The sequence below is a fragment of the Dysidea avara genome, chromosome 9 (assembly GCF_963678975.1).
Source record: "Dysidea avara chromosome 9, odDysAvar1.4, whole genome shotgun sequence".
NCBI classification, from domain to species: Eukaryota; Metazoa; Porifera; class Demospongiae; order Dictyoceratida; family Dysideidae; genus Dysidea; species Dysidea avara.
Genome location: NC_089280.1, coordinates 3,873,800 through 3,882,752, shown reverse-complemented (window position 1 = coordinate 3,882,752; position 8,953 = coordinate 3,873,800). Strand labels below are relative to the sequence as shown.

The following is an 8,953-nucleotide window of genomic DNA, read 5'->3' as shown; positions in this document are numbered from 1 at the left end:
GATCACAAAAATTCAGGTGTCCCTAATAAACTTGTGTACAACACATAATACACACACATTCTAGTCATAACTTACAACACAATTCAATACTATAGTATCATTTCCCATGTTTAATTGGGCTCACAATACCACCTGATGTCTTGGTAAGCCCTACCTGTGGGTGATCAAAAATTATAGCACCACCTTACATACAACAGTAAACACATCTAGCTGCATCAGACCACAACTATCACTGAAGAACATCACAACACTATCAGATGTCCCTATACTAGTCATCATTTGCAGCCAACACTTCTAATCTTATGAATATTTTACCTTATGACAATGTGTGGCTCTTTGATGTGGTCAGTATTGGTAACAGTGTGTGCTAGTGGACTTGCCCAATATCCTAGACTAAAAAAATACACTTAAGTATTCATACAGCACACACACACACACACACACACACACACACACACACACACACACACACACACACACACACACACACACACACACACACACACAGAGTTCCAGGCTGCATCAGAGAGAAGCGCAAAAAACATCACAGGTTCATCAGATGTCCCTATTCTTTGGTCATCACCTGCAGCCGCTATAGTTTAACCCCACATAGCCAGACCACATTATCTCAGCTCTGACACTACTTTAAAAAGGCACCTGCTCCAAAGGGGTCTGGACCAAGTCACCACTTGAGAAGTCTTGGGTACTGCATAAGTACAGCTAAGCATTAATTAACTAGTTGTGCACTTCATATATGCTATAAAGGATTCTAAGGCTCACCAACAATCACTACATACTTTGTAAATAATGAAATCAGTACACATACATTGCTCTTAACACTTATCCAAGTCATCATACTTTATGGACAGCAGATTCTTGCTGCACTCAGGCTGGTATTATTGGATACAAGTAGCATCCTTGATACCCTACACAAACAAATGATATAATTGATAGTATTAATGAATAGAACGGCTGTACCCATAGAGCTGCATCAGAACTAAAACTCACTGAAACATCACGAGCCTTTCAGATGTTTCTTTAGCATCACTTGCAGCTAGTAAGCACGATAGCATACGCCTTACATAATACCTCAGTGATAGCAGCGACCTCACTAGTGCACGCAGTGTCTCCGATTCAGCCTTGACTCGCGATCGAGAGCTGACCTTTACAATGCGGACATGTGGTCATCACGTGATGAATTGTAATTCTACTAAGTGCTTACTGTCTCTTATTAATACGCACTGTTTAGGACCGTATTTTAGCGGGAAACATCGATTCTTATACTGCTATATGTGATGATGTAGTGAAGGTATGCGTTACATTAATATATGTGTAATCCTATGCAGCTGTTACAAGTGATATCACTTGTGTTGTTCGTGTGTGTGTGTGTGTGTGTGTGTGTGTGTGTAACTCTTAGCTGTTGTAACATACACTCCCTCACTAACGTAACTTACAATTAATTAAAGCTACTTGCTCAGTCCATGGTCTACAGTGTGTAATTTAGAGTAAGCCTGGCCTAGTAAACAATGGAATGTGTCAATAGTACAACTGGTTGAACATTTTTGTATCCCATCGACCCTCTATGTATCTAGTCTTGTAAGTGTAGATGAAGAGAGGGCAGCTACCATCCTGATTGTTTGTGGTGTTAGTACCATCAAGAGTAAGTTCTTTGTTATTTACTCTTGGTGTTGTAAAACAGTAGTTCTTGTGTTCCTCACATGCCCCTATATTTGATATCAACAACACCCTATGTACTAGATGACATTAGTGTTGCACCGATATGCATTTTTTTCACATTTATCGACACCGATTATTTGCCTATTCCTGTAACCGATATGCCGATATTCTTCAGAACAGGGGAGGAGGAGCAGAAAATCACCTAAAGTTTATGTGTATAAACTGCATTTGAAATGATAATGTAATCAATTTCGTGGGCGGCCAACTTTTACAATGTTTTCTAGTTTTGCCACTAACCTCTTTCATGGAAAAGGAAGCCAAGTAGTTATAAAACATCTAAGCCAGCTTATAACAGTGTTTTTAGTGGGACTCTAGACCCTTTGTGAAGAGTGATCAACTAATTTCGTGGGCGGCCGATAAATATAAATATATACACAGCCTACTATAGCCTTGCAACCACACTTGTACAAACAAACAAGCCAAAACAGTTACAAACCAGTTACAGCAAACCACTTACTGCTATATTCACCACCTTCTTTACTTTCACCTGTTCATTGCTGTCATTAACGATTGATTGTGGGTTTCGGTTAATCGGCAAGTTAATATAATTAGCTAATATCGGCTGTTACCGATAATTCAACCGATTATCGGTGCAACACTAGTTGACATGTAATCCCTACTTCACTCGTGGGTATATTATGATTAAAGTACCTGGTAAAAGCAGAGCCTGTATACCAGAAGGCCTTATAAAGGCCTAAGATGTTTATATTAACTGCACTAAGTATGTTTGAAAAGTAGGAGAAAGAAGAAAAAATCCATGACTGGACCTAGGCAGCCTAGGGAATAAATGTTCCTTATATTTCAGGTAGAGTTGTACCGATTCCCACTTTTTAGGGAAAACCCATATCTGATATATTTTTACTCTGTTTTACCGATAGTTACCCGATACCCGATTGTAGGTCTCTACAGGTTATACTTGTGCATGCTGCACCAAAAGTACAGCTACTAAAGCCAATGCTGTGAAATTGTACACTTACCTCAACTCAAAGTTGCTAGTCAGACAAGTTGGCTAGGGCCTGAATCATCACTGTTCATTATTGTGGTTACCAGAAAACATAAACAAATTACCCTAGTACATATGAGAGCCTTTGACAACAGCCCTCCAGTGGTACTGCAGCTGCTGAAGCTGAATGGACTAATAATCTACTGGCCACAGCCCATTACAACTGATTTCCAATTATGGTAAAAACAGCTATGGATTTGATTATCAGTACCCTGTTCACACTAGAACATGGTACGGGTAGAACACGGTACGGGTAGAACACGGTACGGGCAGTACGGCTCAAAACAAAATGCAGTTTGAGCCGTGCTGAACCAGGTCCAGCACAGCACAACAAGAAGAGGTGGGTTGGCATGGGTTGGTCCGGGATAGGGTACAGTGTGAACACATTCCAAGCTGACCAACTCAGGTTAACAATATAACTTGCTTCTGTTGGCCACACAGCAAGCATATTCTATGCTTTAAAACCCTTCTTCAGAATGGCTACGACATACTATAGACTTTGTGACAGTTACACTCATACACCACGTTAACATTCCTGGCAAAAGGAGCGCCCACTAGCTTAAACATGGCATCCATAGCATTGTACGACTTATTTCAGCTGGTTATATGTTTCTAATGCCTTTTTATTAAGCGCCTAAATAATCAAAAACTCGTGTGTTTGTCTTAGCTAATTATTATTTGGCGCTCGCCCTATTGAGCTCACGTCAGATGCAGTAGTGTGAACAAGTGCCAACCCGAGTTCAATAACCCGAGTTGAAAACACTGGCTAACACAGGATAGTGTGAACAGGGTGTAATTTCAGGTGTAGGCCAGTTGATATGGCATGCATAAAAGTTGTTTTTATAATGCATTACCAAGAGAGTTCTTTGATTACTATGTTATGGCCACAATTCTTATAACATTAATTAATGTGTTCACTCACTTAGACTTTCAATAACATTATTCTCCCCAATCCACTTTTTGATTATAAACTGTTCAACCCAATTGCTGTATTTTCAGTGAAAGGGGGCTGAAACCTCTTCCTCTAATTCTTTAATGTGCTGGTAGTTTTCAGCTGTCTGTAGTGAGTCTAGTGGCACTCCTCTCCTTTTTTACAGAAAAGGAACCCCCAGAATGTTTTGTGTACAAAATGCTTTAGTATCCTATTGGAATTTTGCAGGTAATTGATAATATCCTTTGACGTTTAGAGTCTGTACCTTCTTACTAATTGCACTGTCTGCTATGTGTTGATTGTTTAGTTTCTTAGCGCCACAATAAAATGCTTTATTGGCTTTGGAGAATTATGGGTTAAGTATTGTATGCTAATCTGGGTGTTAGTGATTGTAATGTACCCACAATGCCTGGCAATTGGACCACAAATATTAGGAAAACTGAGATGCCGTTTACCAAGATGCTTTGAATTTTGGTAGCTTGGCTAAAATAAAAAGATTTATGTGATTATATACAGCAGAATAGCATACACACTGACATGCATTCTATCATACCAGTCACGGCTAGGTGGTGTGGATTACGTAGATGCCAACGACTTATTGACATATTCATAGGTGTTGGAATTGTGGGGAGGAGGGGACTAATCATAGCCCACCCCCCTTTGGTCAGTGCTTGTAGCCAAAAGTCAAGATGGAGTCAACTACTCTAATAGAACAGTCTGTATTCCTCCCATATATACATCTATTGAGAATTTTTGCTACATATTATTTTGTCAGTTGTGAACAGAAGTGTTGTCCCCAAAACTGTACAAGATACTCTAATAGAGCAATCACAATTACATATTGTGTGAATGATCACCATGAGGCCTTCCACCTCAGGGACCATGTGTTGTATTAGTCTTGTATGGCCACACTAATTTACATACCAGTGACACATCAATTTACAGACTGCAGCTGGCTGTTATATAACAGCTGGCACTTGTAATCTGTAGAGTGATAAACCCCTGGTATATAATTGTTCATGCCATGTGACCCTGATGTGAGGCTAGTATGAATGCAGTGATCCAAGTGACTGTTCTACTGTTATTTATAGCATATTTATATAGTAAGTCAGATATACCTACTGGTTGTTGATGCATGACTGGTTTCCAGGCAGTTTAGAAAGTGTGTACATGTCTGAATGTTTCTTTTTTGCGAGTGGTGACAGTTAGACCATTGTTATTATATTGCTTGTTCCACACCTCTAGGTGTTGCACAAACAAATGTGGGTACGAGGTGATCTTTATTTTAAGTTATCCGTACATGACTGTTTTATTAGAGTATATGTTGCTTTTCTAAATCAAGGTTTACTGTGTTACACAGAAGTCACCTAGTTGCCCTTCTGATATATTTATCTGCTCAACTTTCATGTGATTAGAATTTATATGAGGCCATGCAAAAAAAATTAATGAGGGCAGCAACAAGAAAATAGTGATAGCCTTGTACAGTAAGACCTCCATTATCCGAACACCTGTGTGCTAGTTCAATCATAAAAGTGTTCAGATAACTGAATTTGTTTGTCCCATTCATTAATAGAATTCTGTTCAACTACTCTAATAGAGCATACACTTACTCTATAATATAATGTTCACCTAATGGTGAAATACTCTAATAGAGCAGTCACTTACACTGTTCGGATAATCGAGATCCTACATTTTTAATAGGATATGAAGGAGTGTGGGATTTACGTCTGTGAGAACAATATGTGGATAAGCTGTCATTGAATGACCTTGTACATTAGGAGGATGTAGGGTGAACATACTGAAGTAATAGTGACACGTACTGGCTAAAGAATTTATGTATGGTAGATAACATCAAAGTCACTTCCTTGTATGTACTTTTTTTTGAATTGTGTGAACTCTATACCAGTCCAAGCATGTAATTAGTAATTAATCCAATTGGACAATAAATTAATTGGCAATTTGTAAACAGATCAAATACTAATCAACAGTTAGTATAAGGTTGGTACCTGGTTGCATGGCCTCACCTTGTTTATAAATAAAGCATTTTGCAGCAGCAGTATGGCTTAGTAAACTGTTTAGTTGTGTTTGATAATGCTATTACAATGGAATCTCTGTTAACAAAATAAGGATACAATAGAAAAGCCTCCATAATAATAACAAAGATTTTGGTCCTGACTCTTTTACCTGTGAAAGAAGAAAACCTCTACGTTACAGCAAGTTACAGGTGTAGTCCTAAAATTTTATTGTCCATTATAGAAGGGTTGTGCATATTTGTTTCAGCTCTATTGTACAGTTGGCACATAGTGGGTATTTAGTTGTGTGCTGTATTGGAGTTGAGAAGTTATAAAAAGTGGAACACAAATTAAGTATTTTTTTTGCATGTAACTTTTATCTAATACGAGAGTATGATTGCCTTTGAATCAAACAGCAGCAGTAGCAGCAGCTGTTCACATTCGCCAAAATCTCTTCTCTACTATGTATATACGTATCAGGGCGATCTTCAGTTCAATCTGTAACTTTACAATAGGGACAGTTTACGCACATCATGTGTGTGACTAAATGTGGCATCTGAAATTGGTACTAATATTTCAATATCTCAGTCACATTCTTGAAAAGTACGGAGAAAACTATAACATGTGTATTTGATGGTTTGAGGTATGGTTGTGAGCATTCTGGAAGGTGTGATCCCAGATTCTTATGACTTGCTCAAGATCCAATCTGAGATATTAAATCTTTGAGATCATGACAACACTTGACTTAGATTGTGAAGTCTCTCTACAACGACTATGTTGACCTTTGTGTATGGCATGACAGGGTCCTGGTCCATATAGGTATTTGTACTCTGAGCTAATCCTGAACATCTACTGCTCTACCAGTAGTATATACCACTGGACCAATCATTTCAAGCTTAAGGTGTATTGCCACAAAATTGAATTAGTGCTGAGAAAAATGGAGCAGAACCCATGAAGAATGTAAGCCATTTTGTGTTCACATTGGACCAATGGAGCAGTCTTGCTGGTCCTGATTAGCTCCTAATAAGGTGGTTACACTGTATTGTGTATGCATTTGTAACAGTGTTTCTATAGCAATCTCAAATATAGAGCCATCTGTTCTACGCTACCAAAAGTGGTTAGTTCCAAAGTGTCCCTTATAGGGAGGCAGTGCTGTACACACAATTATGAAACAGAAACCCCTATCTTGTAATTTGAATTTGATTGCTTTCCTTTTTCACCCTGTCACTAGTGCACACACGCACACATTGCTTCTCTTCTTCACTGCCCAGTTATGGGTTCTGTGACCTTCCAAATAGGAAGGGACAGACAGTAGCAAAGGTGCTGTCAGTAACGCACACAATAGTCATGGAACAGCTGCATGGAAACCAGAGAACCCATTGGAGTTCCAGCAGCCCCTGACATTGCGACAAGCTCACCAAGCTATGTCCGCCCTAAGTGCAGATTTAAGATTTTATTACCTGGGAGGCTTGCAGATCTATAGAGGCACCGGACCGGATTGGTGTGTGCCAAGTGATGCCATCCGGCAGCATCCTGGGTTCAGCACACAGTAATCCAACCTTATGATCACTGTCAGCTGAGCTGGCTAAAGCCACTTGCCCCCAGGAGTCACCACAAGGAGGTACTGACCAACATGACATTAAAAAACACCTACCCTTACACACACACGCACGCACGCACGCACACACACACACACAAGCAAACACACACACTCATTTGTTCATGTTCTGTGCTTGCAGTGATTCCATTAGTGTGCCAGTGTGTTGCAGATAATTCCATCAAGGTGGTAACCTTGTTATCAACTAACCACTAAATGTAATGAACATCACTACGTGAGGATTTGTATGGTGTATACTTCCTTTTGTTGTCCTTCTGATTTTCTACAACAGGAAGATTATTAATCACTGTCCTAAACTACTTCATCTTTGATTGATTCTTGTTTACAGTATGTTTTGTAGAATATTATTATATAACAGTGTAACCGTCTGGCTGTCTCTCTTAATCCCTTGGCAGTAAATTTCCCCTACACTAATGTACAATAGTTGGTGGCTCTAAATCTCTCTTACATTATTGAAGGACAGCAAAGCTACTCCATTAGTGTTTCTCCAAAACCTTGGATTTATATTAGTCCTTGTTTTATCATGTTGATTATTACGTACATAGCATTGATCCAACTTATTCTAATACCGAATATTAGTGGTAGTGGTTTACTGTGTGTTATATTAGAGATTACAGTGAAGCATTACAAATTATTAGACATTTATGAAGTAGTAGAGTTGAACAGCAGCAGTTATGGCTAATGGATGTGCACATTCTAGCACTAAATTATTGGTGTCTCATTTGTTGTATGCCCTTCAACAATCTTTACTCAGATTGCTTCAATCCATCCAGCTGTACAGTAAATGGGTACCTGGTGTTAACTGGGTGAGCAACACTTGTGAGACATGGAGCAAGCTCAACTAGTAGTCCTGCCCCAGGAGGATTTGCCATTCTGAGTAGTGCACAGATGTCTGGTGTTTTTAGATAGACATATGATTGTGCCAAAGGCTTTGCTTTGCCCTTTGCATTGCGTAGTATTAGATGTTGTCCTTTAGAGTGTCGTATAGTAGGATCCTCTTCCTGGTCAGAGAATACAGTATAGTTACCATGTGGTGTTACTATATATGGGAGTGGTTGCTGAATGCAGGTTCCACTTGGTCCCTTATAGAGAGGTACTCATGATATTGTTTACACTGACATGATATATCATCACCAATTACAGGATTGCATTTTCTCAAGAAAAGGATCCCTAGCATTGTAAGAGTTAGAAACTCAATTAGCACCCAGAGTGTGTGTTGATTGTTTACACAACTGCTCATGTTTTCCTTGTAGTGATTCCATTAGTGGATGATCCCATTGTGACTCTTATCCTGACCATTCTACCATGAATATCATAACATAGTGGATGTGTATCATTGTGTAATGGACATAGTTTCCTGTGGTTGCTTATTTAATATTTCCACTATGGAATTAGTGGTACTTGTTGGGATTATTATCGCTGCATCATATTGCATCGTACCTACTTACTAAGGGAGAGGTGTCTAATTGCCAGTAGAGTGTAGCCTGTACTTTCTGTGTAACCTTATACAACAAGGTCACTGTCTTTGTCGACTATTTTTTCCAAAAAATTTGCAGTATTGTTATACTAACGTGTTTGCAAAGTATCTCAAGAAAACAGCCAAACTCAACATTTGCAGGTAGGAGGATTCTGTTCATTCACTAACATGGATA

At 39.0% G+C, this 8,953-nt stretch overlaps 1 protein-coding gene across 3 annotated transcripts in view; it reads left to right on the top strand.

Moving 5' to 3' along the window:
- The first annotated feature begins 1,214 nt into the window (after positions 1-1,214).
- The window catches only part of LOC136265444 (uncharacterized), a 34,814-nt gene continuing 27,075 nt past the window's right edge, over positions 1,215-8,953 (top strand). For 2 of the 3 annotated variants that reach the window (XM_066060294.1, XM_066060295.1), the window contains exon 1: positions 1,215-1,309. The gene's annotated coding sequence lies outside the window, so the exon portion shown is untranslated. The remainder of the gene's footprint in view (positions 1,310-8,953) is intronic. The other variant, XM_066060296.1, reaches the window with a different exon arrangement.